A 16,660-nucleotide genomic window follows, 5' to 3' on the forward strand; every position below is an offset into this window, starting at 1 on the left:
AATACAGTTAGTGCTTGGGTTTGCTCCCGAGAAGCATTTATTTATAGTCTAAGCTCAACTTACCTCTCCGTTGAATGATCATGGTGGTTTGAGGAGTTTATACTCCTCATTCTTGCTATCAATCTCATCAAAATAAGGTTTTAAATGGGTGTTGTTTACCTTAAAAGTGCCGAACTTGGGATGACTCACCTCGATTGTACTGAATGGGAAAATGCTGAGTACCGTAAGAGGGATTTCTTCATTAGGTGTGGTAGTGACAATGTGGGGATCTACAGCATCTAATAAGACTCTATCTCTAACCTTAGTTGATTTAGAAAGGTATTGAGCTCGTCCTAGCGTAGTTTTGGTTTATCGTGTGTTCTCGGTTTATACATCTGTCATTCATTTAGCTCCTCGATTTGTAACCTTCGATCTTCATGAACAGGTCCTCTACTATTGCTTGAGAATGACTCATGTGCTTCTTTCAGACTCATTTCTTGCAAAGTAGGCTGTACCATATTGTCAGTTTTAGTAGAATGTGTGAAACAATCACCTTCAATTTCCGATGTGTTGCCAGAATTGCGAGCTTGAAGAGTGATTATTTCGTCTCCCACACGGAGTGTGAGTTCACCTATGCCAACATCAATAATCATTTTAGCAGTTGCTAAAAACGGCCTTCCTAAGATCAAAGGAGTGTTGCTATCCTCCTCTATGTCTAGAACAACGAAGTCAACAGGAAATATAAATTTATCTATTTTAACTAGTACATCTTTAATAATACCCTTAGGAAATCTTATAGTTTTATCTGCTAATTGAATGCTTATCCTAGTTTGTTTAGGTTTCCCAAGACCTAGTTGCTTAAACATTTTGTAAGGCATGATATTGATACTAGCCCCTAAATCAGCTAATGCATTATTAACATCTAAACTACCAATTAAGCAAGGAATCGTAAAACTCCCTGGATCTTTTAGTTTGTTGGGTAGTTTATTCTAGAGAATAGCTGAGCAAATTGCGTTTAGCTCCACATGCGATGCCTCGTCCAACTTCCGCTTATTTGCTAAAAGCTTATCTACGATAGGGCTTCAATAAACGGTAAGTTAATATGTAATTTTTTTAAGAGTTTAAGGAATTTACCAAATTGTTCACCTGAGCGGTCTTTCCTTGCCGCGTTGGGGTATGGCACACGAGTTTTATATTCAGCATTCACTAATTTGTTTTTATTATGACCTACCTCACCTTGACCTTGCTTACCACAATGTCTTGCCTCGGTTCTGGCTCAGGCTCAATGACTCCTTCATCATCTTGAATATTAATTGCATTGAGCTATTCTCTTGGGTTGGGTTCAGTATTACTTGGCAAGCTACCTTGTGTTCGTTCGGAGATTAGTTTAGAAAGCTGACCTATCTGAGTTTCGAGCCCTTGGATTGACGCTTGTTGATTTTTAAGTGTTGTTTCCGTGTTCTGAAAACGGGTTTCTGAACCGATATAAACTTTGAGAGCATCTCTTCAAGGTTCGGCTTCTTTTCCTGTTGGTAGGGTGGTTGTTGGTAGCCTGGAGGTGGTATCTGATTTCCTTGGCCTTCCCATGAGAAATTTGGGGGGTTCCTCCAGCCTGCATTGTAAGTGTTACTATATGGATTATTTTGAGATCGAGAATTATTACCCATGTAATTTAACTGCTCGTTATCCATGTTGTGGCCATAAGGTTGGTATTCCAAATGGCTTGTTCCACCTCCACTTGCTTCGCACTGCATTACTGGGTGAACCTATGAAGAACTAAAAAAACCATCAATTTTCTTATTCAAGAGTTCTACCTGATTAGAGAGCATGGTGACCGAATCGACGTTATAAACACCAGTTGTTTTTGTTGGCTTTGTCCTCATGACTTGCCACTGATAGTTATTCAATGGCATCTCTTCTATAAACTCATAAGCATCTTCAGATGTTTTATTATTGATGGTTCCCCCAGCAGCTATGTCAACCATTTGCCGAGTCGAAGGATTCAGGCCATTATGGAACGTTTGAACCTGAAGCCAAAGTGTTAACCCATGGTGAGGGCACCTTCTCAGTAAGTCCTTATATCTCTCCCATGCATCGTAAAGAGTTTCTAAGTCCATCTACACAAATGAAGAGATATCATTACGCAATTTAGCCATTTTAACCGACGGGAAATATTTTAATAGAAATTATTCGGTCATTTGTTCCTAAGTAGTGATTGACCCTCATGGTAATGAGTTCAACCATTGTTTAGCTTTGTTTCTCAATGAAAAAGGGAATAACCGAAGACGGATGGCATCAGTAGAAACACCATTAATTTTAAATGTATCGCATAGTTCCAAGAAGTTTGCTAAGTGAGCGTTGGGATCCTCATCCTAGAAACCATCAAACTGAACAAATTGTTGTTTCATTTGAATAGTGTTAGGTTTTAGTTTAAAAGTATTTGCAGCTACAGTAGGTCTAACTATGCTTGATTCAGTTCCTATTAAAGAAGGTTTAGCATAATCATACATAGTGCGTGGAGCAAGATTTTGATTAACTGTAATTACAGTAGGTAGCTGATTGTCTTGGTTTTCAGCCATATCTTCGGTTGGGGGTTAAGTATCATCCTCTTGCTCGTTCTCTGTGTATCTTAAGCTTCGCCTTATTTCTCTTTGGTTTTTGTGAACTGTGCGATCAATTTCTTCGTCAAAAAGTAATGGTCCTGACGAGTTTCTTCTAGTCATAAACTATAAAAACCTGCCAAGAGAAAGAAAAAATAAATTAATAAATAATAATAATTAAATTAAATTAAATTCAAAGAAAAATAAATGGCTAAAGTAATAAAAATTGAGCATTCCTAATATCTTAGTTCCCCGGCAACGACGCCAAAAACCTGATCGCGTGATTTCGTGATAAGTTTTAAATATTTATAATTAATTGTTCTTGAAACTAACTATTATCGTAATGTAGGTGATAATCGCCAAATTATACATATCTATACCCCAAATACTTAGCATATTTATGGATGTTTATTACTAGATTTGTGGATTTTGGTGCTCTTAATCCGGTTATTTCATGTTTTGTACTCAGGAGAGCACCAAGAGTCGAAAGGAGCCAAAAACGAGCTAAAAAGGGACAAAAACATACCAAATCGAGAAGATGACAAGGCCTAAGCCTTGTCACACGGGCACCTCACACGCCCGTGGCCTTCGGGGGTGTCACCCAAGGTTTTCACAATTCACACGGCCTAACCATTGAGGCCACACGGCCGTTACAATTCAACAGATCGAACACAGCCTAGTAATCACGTCACACGGCCGTGGCACACGGGCGTGTCCCTTTTTCAAAGAGTTGTATTCTACATGGAAAAGGGTACTTAGGGAGGAAGAAAGCCAATCCAAAGCCTATATAAACACCCTAAATGTGACCTAGAAGGAAGCCCCTCTTTCTAGAACTTTTCTGGAATATAGAACCACACGCCAGGAATTACTTGAAGAAAGCCAGACAATCCATCTCAAAAGCCGGAGCTACTACAAGACTAAAGATCTCTCTCAGAATTCCTTCAGGGGTTTTAGAGTTTTCTTTATGTTTTGTTATTTTCATACTTTTGGGATGTACTCCTATTTTATTATGAAATAAATCCCTTAGATACCTAAGGGGAACAAAACCTATGATGGATCTTGTTATTACTATCTGAACTGTATGATAAATACTTGATTTGTTCTTAATTATGTGTTCTTAATGCTTGAGTTAATATTCTGGGTATTAATTCATGATTTGATGTGCTTATGCAGAGGAGGAATAGACCCTACCTAAGATTAGATTTGGCATAATTAAGCAGAGTTGATCGAACGCCTAAAAATAGGGTTCCGAGATTTTATCGGATTAGGGTTAAACCTAATAAGGGGATCCATGGATCGAGTTAATGCAACCCTAGAGTGTTAATTAGAGAAAAGCATCGGTTATTCAATCTTGGGATTAGACATTATTAGTCTTGAATAGGGATAATAACTTAACTTAAGGATCTCTACGGAACAAGTCAAGTGAATAAATCGTCTGGTTTAGAGTCAGATAACAAGTGAAATCTAGGTGGATTCCTCCTTGGGTGTCGTCTTTATCAATTGCTTTTCTTCAAGTCTTTTTTCCAAACTTTCCCTTTGCTTTAATTAAATCAGTTAATTAGTTTAAACAATTAGTTAATTAAAACAAACCTTTTTTTTCTTAGGCTAGATAATAAAAAGATAGTTATTACTAGTACTTTTGGTTCCCTTGGGTACGATATCCCGGTCTTGCCATTACTATACTATTGTTCGATAGGTGCGCTTGCCTTTTCGTCGTGATAATAGTTAGTCTAGGTTTGATCTTCATTATAAATATTTATTACTTGTTACGAATCACGAGATCAAGTTTTTGGCACCGTTGCTGGGGAACTGAAATATTAGGAACACTAAATTTTTATACTTTAGCCATTTATTTTTCTTGCAATTTTATTTTATTTTATTATTTATTAATTTACTTTTTTCTCTCTCTTGGTAGGTTTTTATAGTTTATGACTAGAAGAAACCCATCAGGACCATTACTCTTTGACGAAGAAATTGATCGTACAATTTGCAAAAATCAAAGAGAAATAAGGCATAGTTTACGCTACACGGAGAACGAGCAAGAAGACGATACTCAAACCCCAATAGATAATATGGCTGAAAACCCAGGCAATCAGCTGCCTCTGGCAATTGCAGCTAATTAAAATCCTGCTCCACGTACTATGTATGACTATGCTAAACCTTCTTTAATAGGAACTGAGTCTAGTATAGTTAGACCTGCTATTGCTGCGAATAATTTCGAACTAAAACCTAACACAATTCAAATGATACAGTAGTTTGTTTAGTTTGATGGTTTGTAGGATGAGGATCCCAACACACACTTGGCGAATTTTCTTGAATTTTGCGATACATTCAAAATCAATGGTGTTTCTGATGATGCCATTCGTCTTCGGTTATTTCCCTTTTCACTAAGAAATAAAGCTAAACAGTGGTTGAACTCATTACCACGAGGGTCTATCACTACTTGGGAACAAATGATCGAGAAGTTTTTACTAAAATATTTTTCGCCGGCTAAAATGGCTAAATTGCGTTGTGACAGCCCTAAAGTGACCCTAGTCGGAAAGCGGTTTTGGGACTGCTAAACTGAGTCACCAAATTATTTGAATATGATAATTATTGTCTAAAATATGTGAATATGAATGTGTGAAAGTTTTAAGCTTTGATTTAGTTAATTGCATGTGAATTTAGTTAATAGGACTTATGTGTGACACTTGTTTAATGTGATAGGTTAATCTATAAGGATCTATTAGTGCATGTAATTAAAAAGGGTGGACTTGCATGTCAATTTCCCCACTTAATTGGTAGTGGCTGGCCATGACAATGAGGGTGGACAAAATGTGATGGGTAAAACATGTCATAAACATGTTATGTTAGTGTTTTATGGGATGAATGATAAAATAAGGAGCATGGGTAATAAAATAATAGTGGTTAGTAGGAGGAGAAAGAGAAAAAGAAAAAAAATGAGCTAGGCTACTCCTCCATTGCCGTGACTTGAGGAAGGAAGAAGAAGAGGATTTTCTTGCTTCATGTTCGGTTGGTTGGTGTTTAGGAGGAGGTATGTTTGATGTTGTTCCATGAGATCCATGCATGTTTTTAGTTGTTAGCTTGAGTTCTACCTTGCCCATGGTTTAAATCTTTGCTATGTGATGGAGATGATATTCAGCCATGGGTGTTGTCTTCTTGGTTGGTGTTTGATGTTGTGGTGATGAGGCATGAAGATGAGTTAAGTTTCAGCTAAGGTGGATTTGTGTTGATGTCATTTGCATGCTAAATGTGAAGCTTTGTAATGATACATGTGATGGTGGATTGATGACTCTTGGATTTTCTTTTTAGCATTTTTGAGTTAGACATTAAGTTCTTTGTTTAACCCGTGACCAAAATTGAAATGGTATGGTGTCTTGATGCATTCGGCCATGGTAGGAAGTAGAAGAGAAATATGGTTGTTGATTCACGTTATTTGGATGAAAAATGGTAGTAAGGTGAAGTGCAAATGTTAGTATTTGATTACTAGTGTATATATGTGTATTAGCCGAGTTTTGAACTTGAAACAAAATGGTATGTAGTCAATACAAGTAACCATATTTGTAGGAAGTATTAAGCATATAATTGGCCTCAACATAGACATGCATATTCGGCCACATGAGATAGATTGGTGTTGCATGTATTCGGTTATAGGCGAGCATAATGATGAATCTATCTTGACTTAGATAATCGACTCAAGGAGAATTTGTTAAAGTGCTTAGTTAATTGATATTAGGTTAATGATGTGTGTATTCGGTCATAAAGGTGCACATGAGGAAATGTTAGATTAATTGTATTAAATTGCTCAATGTGATTAAAAATGCGTATGACCATTTTGTATTTGAGCTAAAGGTGGCCATATGACCTATCAAACTCCTTGCCATATTCGGCCATAAGCTAGCATAATGAGACTTTAATAAGTTAAATTTGTTTGAATTAGCTCAAGAGCTTAGAGGACCAAAGTTGGATAAGGGAAAGGAAAAAGTGATCGAATAGCCGCCGAAATCGTTCGACAACATCCGAGGTAAGTTTTTGAGTAATGGATCTTAGATTATGATTCGATTAGATCATGTTTTAAGTAAATCAAAATCATGCTCTTTGTATGTAACTATTGAGCCGAAAATGATAATGCTTGATAAGTGACTTGTGTTTGAATTCTAGTTATGAAAATGAAATATAGATGTGTCATGATTTATTGATATGTGCATGGATATTCGGATGATAACCGGGCTAAGTCCCGAAGGAATTTGTGCTAGTGACTAATTTCGGGCTAAGCCCGAAGGCATTTGTGCGGGTTACTATAACCGGGCTAAGTCCCGAAGGCATTTGTGCGAGTTACTATAACCAGGCTAAGTCCCGAAGGCATTTGAGCAAGTAGCTATATCCGGCTAAATTCCGAAGGTACTTGGTTTGGGAATGAGCGATCTTGCTGTAATAATTTCAATTAATACGCTCGTAAAATCCCAACGATGAGGTACGTTTCGTATATGCATTGGAGTAGTTGATTCCTTTTAAATATTATTCGCTCAGGCAATTAATGAGCTTCCGGCCTTTGGTTAAGTTGATCCCTCATGTGTGAATATAAGGGTTGGAAATGTGAAGTAGGACTGATTTTTGAGAATATGTGTATATGAAATTATCCGTTTAGTTATATGAATGCTATACTTCAGTTGTGCCTAATTTCATTGCTCAAAACTTACTAAGCATTAAATGCTTACTCCGTTCTTTGAATCTCTGTTTTATAGATTTTGGTTCGTCAGCTATCGGACTCGGGATTGTCGAAGTCGAAGTCGTCCACACTATCAAAGCCCTTTTGGTACACTTTTGGTTGAACTGTGAAAATGGCATGTATAGGACTACCCTTTTTGTTGTTGGTCATGTACCCTTTGGTTTTGTATAAATTTGGATAGCCATGCGAAAATGGCTTATATATACTTTGAGCATAGCATTATAATCGTTTTGTATGTTGTTCATTGAGAGGTATGGAAATGTTTGGTAACGATTAGCCATTGGAATGGTTAATCATGATCATTTTGGTGCTTTGTATGACAAATTCTAGTTGATTCATGGAAAACCATGAAATAGGTAAAGTTTACCTTAAAAATAGATGCTGACAGCAGCAGTGGTGTGGATTTGAAAAATCACTAAAAATAGTAGGAAAATAGTGAATAAATTATGCAATCGAACCTTGATGAATCTATTTTCATATGAAAGTAACGAAACGACCATATGAGCCATATTTTATGAGATGCTTAAGTTTTCGTGAAACAGGGCCAGAGCGATTTCTGGATCCCCTGTTCCGACTTTGGAAATTCACTATAAATTAACCAGAGATAATTAGAAGTCATGCCCTATATGTACAGATTCCTGTTCGAGTCTAGTTTCTTTAGAAACAAATGGTATAAGTATTGAAGCCCTGTACAAGGAAATATCTAAGTCGTAATGCATGAAGGTCAGAGTAGTCGAACCCTGAAATAGGGGAGATTTTAACTAATAAACTGTACTAATTTGCTCGATGAAAAATTCTAGAAAAAAAAGTTTAGATGGATATATGAGTCTAGTTTCAGGTAAAATTTACGAAACTTGTTTTCGAGTTTTGGAACTCAAGATATGATTTTTAAGGTGACAGTGACGCAGTTAGCCAGCTTGTCTGGAAATTTTTAAAATGGACTGTGAAAATAAATGAATTAAGTCTGTTAGCACCTCGTGTTCGACTCCGGCAACGGTCTCGGGTACGAGGTGTTACATGCGTAATGATATCTCTTCTTTTGTGCAGATGGATTTAGAAACACTTTAAGATGCATGGGAGAGATACAAGGACTTACTGAGAAGGTGTCCTCACCATGGGTTACCGCTTTGGCTGCAAGTTCAAACGTTCTATAATGGTGTGAATCCTTCGACAAGACAAATGATTGACGCAGCTGCTGGCGGAACCATCAACAATTAAACACAGAAAGATGCCTATGAATTCATAGAGGAGATGTCACTGAACAACTATCAGTGGCAAGTTATGAGGACAAAGCCAACAAAAACAGCCGGCATCTATAACATCGATTCAGTCACCATGCTCTCTAATCAGGTAGAACTTCTCAATAAAAAGATTGACGATTTACTTGATTCTACATAGGTACATCCAGTAATGAGGTGTGACTCAAGCAGAGGAGGTGTGCATATAGAATACCAATCCTTCAATCGTACAACAGAAGAAGAACAAGTCAACTATATGGGTAATAATAACTTTAGATCTCAAAATAACCCATACAGTAATACTTATAATGCAGGTTGGAGGAACCACCCAAATTTTTCCTGGGGAGGTCAAGGGAATCAAAAGCCACAAAATCCTCAAAGTTTTCAACAGCCACCTTATCAACAGGAGAAAAAACCAAACCTTGAAGAGATGCTTTCTAGATTCATCTCAGTGTCAAAAACCCGTTTCCAAAATACCGAGACAACACTTAAGAATCAACAAGCATCGATCCAAGGACTCGAAACTTAGATAAGCCAGCTGTCTTAACTAATCTTGGAAAGACCACTAGAAAATTTATTTAGTAATACCAAATCCGGAGAGCATGTCAAAGCAGTTACACTAAGGAGTGGGAAAGTGTTAGCGGAATTTGAAAAAAAGTTAGCACAAGAAGCTGTGGAAAGCGAAAGGAGGGAAGAAAAACCCGAAAATAGTGACAAACCAGTACCGGAGGAATATTCACCACCGGTTCCATATCCAAAAAAATTAAAAAGAGATCACATTGTTGCACAATTCAGTAAGTTTCTTGAACTTTTTAAGCAATTACATATCGACTTACCTTTTGTTGAAGCTATCTCGCAGATGCCTACATACGTAAAATTTTTAAAGGAGCTTTTAACGAATAAAAGGAAGTTTGAGGACTTATCTACAATAGAAATCAATGATGAGTGCTCTACCATACTCCAAAATAAGCTCCCAACCAAACTAAAAGATCCAGGAAGTTTTACTATCCCTTGCTTAATTGGTAATCTGAATATTGAAAAAGCACTAGCTAATTTAGGTGCTAGTATTAATTTGATGCCCTATAAAATGTTCAAACAGCTTGGTCTTGGGGAACCTAAACCCACTAGGATGAGTATTCAATTAGCCGATAGATCTGTTAAATATCTCAGGGCTATTATAGAAGACGTACTCGTAAAAGTAGATAAATTTATATTCCCTATTGATTTTGTTGTGCTTGACATGGATGAAGATGTGGAAGTACCCTTAATTTTAGGGCGCCCATTCCTAGCCACTACTAGAGCCTTGATTGACGTGGGTGACGGTAAATTGGTACTTAGAGTAGGTGATGAGGAAATGATCTTTAAAATTTATGATGCTATGAGATTCTCTAGGGAGCAAGATGATTCATGTTATTTCGTTGACTCTATTGATCATATTACTCAAGACTCTTTTCAGGAAATTGTATAGGAGGAGACGACAGAACCGTGTCCAGCTCAAGATAAGGAGATAGGTGAGGAACCTAATAACCATACGTGAAGAAAAGTAGAATACGAGGGTATTAAGATCAACGATGAACTTAAACAAAAACCCTCGATTGAGGAGCCTCCCAAACTGGAACTTAAACAATTACCAAACTATTTAGAATATGCATTCCTTGGAAATAACTCTACATTACCAGTTATTATTGCTTCTAATTTGCAACCCACGGAGAAAGAAGAATTAATCCAAGTATTAAAAGAACATAAGAAGGCCATAGCATGGAAAATTTCTGACATTAAAGGAATCAGTCCTTCTTTTTGCACCCACAAAATTTTAATGGAAGATGAATACAAACCATGTGTGCAAGCTCAAAGACATCTGAACCCCAACATGAAGGAAGTTGTAAAAGCCGAGGTAATTAAAATTCTAGATGCTGGAATTATTTATACTATTTCTGACAGTTCTTGGGTAAGTCCAGTGCAGGTTGTCTCCAAGAAAGGAGGCATGACAGTTGTGACCAACGAGAAGAATGAGCTAATCCCAACAAGAACGGTTACAGGATGGAGAGTTTGCATAGACTATAGGAAACTAAATGGCGCCACAAGAAAATATCACTTTCCCTTGCCATTCATTGACCAAATGTTAGAAAGATTATCCGGACACATGTATTACTACTTCCTAGACGGATTCTCTGGTTATTTCCAAATCCCAATAGCTCTTGAAGATCAAGAAAAGACGACATTCACATGCCCATATGGTACATTTGCTTATCGTAGAATGCCTTTTGGATTATGTAATGTCCCTGCTACTTTTTAGCGCTGTATGATAGCTATATTCGACGAACTCGTGGAAGATATCATGGAAGTCTTCATGGATGATTTTTCGGTATTCGGTAACTCTTTCCATCTCTGCCTTAAAATTTTAAAACAAGTTTTAATAAGATGTGAAGAAACAAACCTTGTGCTTAACTGGGAGAAATGCCACTTCATGGTTCAAGAAGGTATTGTACTAAGGCATAAAATTTCTAGTAAAGGGATTGAGGTGGATAAATCTAAAGTAGAAACAATCGAGAAATTACCACCTCCTAGTTCAGTTAAGGCTATTAGAAGCTTTTTAGGACATGCTGGTTTCTATAGAAGATTCATTAATGATTTTTCTAAAATAGCTAAGCCTTTAACTAAATTGCTAGAAAAAGATATACCTTTTAACTTCGATCAGGAATGTTTAGAAGCATTTAATACTTTAAAGGATAAATTAATTAATGCTCTAATTATAATTGCACCTGACTGGAACTTGCCATTTGAACTAATGTGTGATGCGAGTGATTTTGCAATAGCTGCAGTACTGGGACAGCGAAGAGACAAGCATTTTCAACCTATCTATTACGCCAACAAAACCTTAATGGCTGCACAAGAAAACTATACTACCACGAAAAAAGAGTTGTTAGCTGTGGTTTTTGCTTTTGATAAATTTCGATCACATCTCATATTGTCTAAAGTTGTTGTTTACACTGACCATTCCGCCCTTCGCTATCTTTTAACTAAAACCGATGCAAAACCTCGACTCATCCGATGGATTCTCCTTTTGCAAGAATTTGACTTGGAAATTCAGGACAAGAAAGGAGTTGAAAATCTAGCGGCTGATCATCTGTCTAAGCTCGAGAAAACCAATACCAAAGAACTAGATGATCTGGAAATAAATGATTCATTCCCTAAAGAACAATTTTTCGCTATATCTGACTCAAAGGTACCTTGGTTTGCAGACATCACAAATTTTTTAGCTGCTAACATTATCCCAAAAGGGTTAACACACCTGCAAAAGAAACGATTCTTTAATGATGTAAAAAACTAATTTTGGGACGATCCATTTCTGTTTCGCAGATATGCAGATCAAGTCATCAGAAGATGTGTTATAGGATCAAAAATATCAAAAATATTGGAACACTGCCACTCAGGGCCGACCGGAGGACACTATAGTGGAACAAAGACCGCACACAAAATACTTGAATCAGGTTTTTATTGGCCTTCGTTATTCAAAGACGCTATCAGGTATGTTACTTTATGTGACAAATGCCAACGGACGGGTAACATATCTAAATGTGATAAAATGCCTCAAAACTATATGCTTTCTTGTGAAATATTTGACGTGTGGGGTATCGATTTCATGGGCCCATTCCCCAGTTCATTTGGAAATAAATATATCTTAGTAGCAGTTGACTACATGTCCAAATGGGTAGAAGCTCAAGCTCTACCTACTAATGATGCTAGAGAGGTAGTACGTTTCTTAAAAAAACTCTTTTCGAGATTCGGAACACCTAGAGCAGTTATCAACGACAGGGGCACTTATTTTTGTAATACCCAATTTGAAAAAACCCTTAAGAAATACGGAGTTCATCATAGAACGGCCACCCCATACCATCCTCAAACTAATGGAAAAGTTGAAGTAGCAAACCGAGAACTCAAATGGATCCTTGAAAAAAATGGTAGAATCAAACAGAAAAGACTGGGCAACAAAAATAGACGATGCCTTATGGGCTTACAGAACCGCTTTTAAGACTCCTATAGGGACATCACCTTACAGACTTGTTTATGGAAAAAGTTATCATCTCCCAGGCTATTAAATTTCTAAACCTTGATCCCGAACTTGCAGGAAAAAATAGGTTGATGTAGCTGAACGAGCTAGATGAATGGCGAGCCAATGCATACGAAAATTCACGCCTATATAAGGAAGCAACAAAGTGGCGCCATGTTGTTCGTTTAAAGCAACCTAAACAATTTGAAGTTGGAGATCTTGTCTTACTATACAACTCTAGACTCAAATTGTTTCCCGGCAAACTAAAATCACGATGGTCAGGACCCTTCGTAATTCAGTCTGTTCATCCATATGGCACAATAGAGGCAATTCATCAATCATATGGTACTTTCAAAGTAAACGGACAACGTCTCAAACTTTATAATGGTGAGGACTTTAAAGTCGATGGAGAGGAGTTACGACTCCAAAAACCGCCCTGAGTATACTAACAAGGTAGCAGTCGAGCTTAGACTATAAACAAGCGCTTCTCGAGAGGCAACCCGAGTACTAACCATTTTAAATTATTTTAAATTCAAGTTTTAAACATTTAGGTCACTAACAGAGTATTTGAAGCACAGGTTCCCAGCATCACACGGTCGGTAACACGGTCATGCTTAAGGCCGTGTGCCCAACACGTAGCGAAACACGGCCGTGCGAAAACAGGGTAAATGATTTCCCCAAAACACGGGGTGCGATAAATCCCCAGGGTCGTACGACATGGCCATGGGTGAACTTGATAGGAACACACGGGCGTGGGAATGAAAACACACGGGCGTGCCAGGTACAAGGTTCGATTCTGTTTCTTCGACACGGGCGTGAGACACGCCCGTACCCTTCAGTCGTGTACAACAATCCACGGGCGTGATACCATAACACACAGGCATGGGAGAAGCGAACAAAGCTAGGCACGTCCGTGTGATATGGCCGTGTACTACACACGCCCAAGACACACGGGCGTGGGAGAATAACCAATCACGACCTAAAATTGCAAAATTTGAAACACACGGGCTCACCCTCATAAGTACACAGGTGTGGCCCTAGGCCGTGTGGCCCTCCCCTATATAAGCAAGTCACTGTTCATTTTCTTCTTCCTTTCCAAAGCCCTAGCCGAAATCTCACCTTCTCCACTCCCTCATCCTTATTCTCAGCCACCACTACCCTCTCGTCCAGTTCATGTGGCAGCTTCATATGCTAACATCTCTGAGCACCTCACCCGATTCGAGCTTCAGTGTTTTCAACAATTTGACAACATTGATGCTACTCTACAGCAGATTTGTCAGCACATTTCCATCTCATCGCCAGTCCAGCTTCGCGAACCATCCAGCGATGAAGATGTTTAGAAATATTTATATATTACTTTCTGTTTTTACTTATTATTGAAACTATTTCTATTATTTTTATTAGATTTTAGAATTTTATTTTTATTCTTTCTTTCGATTATTTCTTTTCGAATCCTTATACTGCCTAATATCTCCTAAAAAGTTTCTGATTTTATCACAGTTATATAGAACTCCTAAGCTCATCATCACATAGGAACTACAACTCCACCGGGGAAGGTTCTCCACGACTGCCATGTTTTGCTCGACCACGACCATAGCTACCACTAGATATAATATTCTTTTGGTTCAGGACTTATGGCCTAATAAACCTCTACGACTACCGGAGTATCCTTCCCCACTCTCAAATAGATCACTCTCCAAAACTCTAAGTTCGAGGAATTCATCATACAGGAAGTTTCACTTCTCTCCCTATCTTATTTTTATTCTCTAATATCTATCTTTGTAAATTGAGGGCAATGTACATCTTAAGTGTGGGAGGGTGAACATGAAACCTAACTTTTTGTATTATTTTCAAATCTCTGAAGTTGGTCTTGTGCTTAAGTGATTTTCTCATAATCTTAATCGAATAAATTATGATTGATCTATAATTATTCTTGGTATGTCATGAATTAGACCAAGGGAATTATGCATGACTATTTGATTATAGGACCTTAAAGAATCGAGCATGATAAGTTGATATTTTGAGAACTAAAATTTTTAGATTATTTTCCTAAATTGAGGTATTATCTTGAAATCTTAAGTATACAGGAATGACATCAAAAACCCAAATTTTTAGTGAGAATTTTTAGCCTTTTGAGCATATAGCTTTCTTTATTGCTCACTTCTTTTATGGTTTGAGTGTGTCAACATTGAATTGTTATTCTAGAACTTGCTTCGATTATACATATCGAGATCACATGTATGATTTGATATACTGAGATGATAAAGGCACTTAGGATTTAACCCATTTACTCTATAAAAAGCCTTCCCACATAATTAAACCCTTAGTGAAACCCCTTGAGCCTACTAACCCTTTTTCATTGATTAACCCTCATCATTAACACATTCACCCATTATTGTTGAAATCCTCCTACTGAATTGACCCCTTTTTTTCGAGATTGAATTTAATATTGTTACCTCGCTATGTTCACCATTTTTTGTTAGTGAATCATGAAGTATGATTTCTATATTGTATCGATTTGATTTGTTCTTAAAAAAAATCAGTATTATATTGTAATTCTCAGCAAGCTAAAGTTGTCATGAACTCATGTAAAATAGTTCTAGATATTTTTGGTTCAATAATTAAGTTTTTGATAGTGGGGTAATATATTGAAATTATCTCGATTCTAACCTTTGTCTCTTCAGCTTGTATCCATACCTGTAACCTAAACCCCGTTACAAACATGCAAAGACCTTTTGATTAGTGTATCATATCATTTACAAGTGGTGGAAATTTGATTTTCATGCAAGCCTATGGTAATAACTTTTCATGTTAGACAATCGAGTGCTTAATCTTGAACCTTAAACACTTTGAGTGAATCTTTAGTGAGGATGTCATCTCTTGTATATTTAGGACTAAAACTTAATTACTTAGAGGAAGAAGATTACCTATGATTTTATTATCAAAATATTCGATTTAGATTGTTTGAGGCTTTTAATGCCCCTATAGTTGAATTCTTACTGTATGATTTTCTGTGGAATAACTTGTAACATTCTCAGTAATGATTATGTGATTGATACGAATGAATTCTAGCAGTAAATGAGAATTTTTCTTAAGGACAAGCAAATGCTTAAGTTTGGGGGTATTTGATAAACGCCAAATTATACATATTTATACCCTAAATACTTAGTATATTTATGGATGTTTATTACTAGATTTGTGGATTTTGGTGCTCTTAATCTGGTTATTTCATGTTTTGTACTCAGGAGAGCACCAAGAGTCGAAACGAGCCAAAAATGAGCTAAAAAGGGACAAAAATGGACCAAATCAAGAAGATGACACGGCCTAAGCCTTGCCACATGGGCACATCACACGGCCTGGCCATTGAGCCCACACGGTCGTGTGCAATTCAACGGATCGAACACGGCCTGGTAATCACGTCACACGGCCGTGGCACACGGGCGTGTCCCTTTTTTAAAGAGTTGTATTTTACACGGAAAAGGGTACTTAGGGAGGAAGAAAGTCAATCCAAAGCCTATATAAACACCCTAAGTGTGACCTAGAATGAGGCCGCTCTTTCTAGAACTTTTTTGGAATACGGAACCATGCGTCAGGAATTACTTGAAGAAATCCAGACGATCCATCTCAAAAGCCGGAGCTACTCCAAGGCTAAAGATCTCCTATTTTAGAGTTTTCTTTATGTTTTGTTATTTTCATACTTTTGAGATGTACTCCTATTTTATTATGAACTAAACCCCTTAGATACCTAAGGGGGATAAAACCTATGATGGATCTTATTATTATTATCTGAACTGTATGATAAATACTTGATATGTTATTAATTATGTGTTCTTAATGCTTGAGTTAATATTCTGGGTATTAATTCATGATTTGATGTGCTTATGCAGAGGAGGAATAGACCCTGCCTAAGATTAGATTTGGCATAATTAAGTAGAGTTGATCGAATGCCTAGAAATAGGGTTACGAGATTTTTTCGGATTAGGGTGAAACCTAATAAGGAGATCCATAGATCGAGTTAATGCAACCCTAGAGTGTTAATTAGAGAAAAGTCTCGGTTATTAAA

The 16,660-nt window shown here is 37.2% G+C and overlaps 2 non-coding genes across 2 annotated transcripts; one reads left to right on the forward strand and one right to left on the reverse strand.

The window, feature by feature from the left end:
• Nucleotides 1-2,022: 2,022 nt before the first annotated feature.
• On the forward strand, nucleotides 2,023-2,129 carry LOC121231028 (small nucleolar RNA R71). Its single transcript, XR_005929097.1, has one exon. It is a non-coding gene; the product is annotated as a small nucleolar RNA R71 (small nucleolar RNA).
• Nucleotides 2,130-8,325: 6,196 nt separating this feature from the next.
• On the reverse strand, nucleotides 8,326-8,429 carry LOC121231583 (small nucleolar RNA R71). Its single transcript, XR_005929640.1, has one exon. It is a non-coding gene; the product is annotated as a small nucleolar RNA R71 (small nucleolar RNA).
• Nucleotides 8,430-16,660: the final 8,231 nt, after the last annotated feature.

This window comes from Gossypium hirsutum, chromosome A06 (genome assembly GCF_007990345.1).
Source record: "Gossypium hirsutum isolate 1008001.06 chromosome A06, Gossypium_hirsutum_v2.1, whole genome shotgun sequence".
NCBI classification, from domain to species: domain Eukaryota; kingdom Viridiplantae; phylum Streptophyta; class Magnoliopsida; order Malvales; family Malvaceae; genus Gossypium; species Gossypium hirsutum.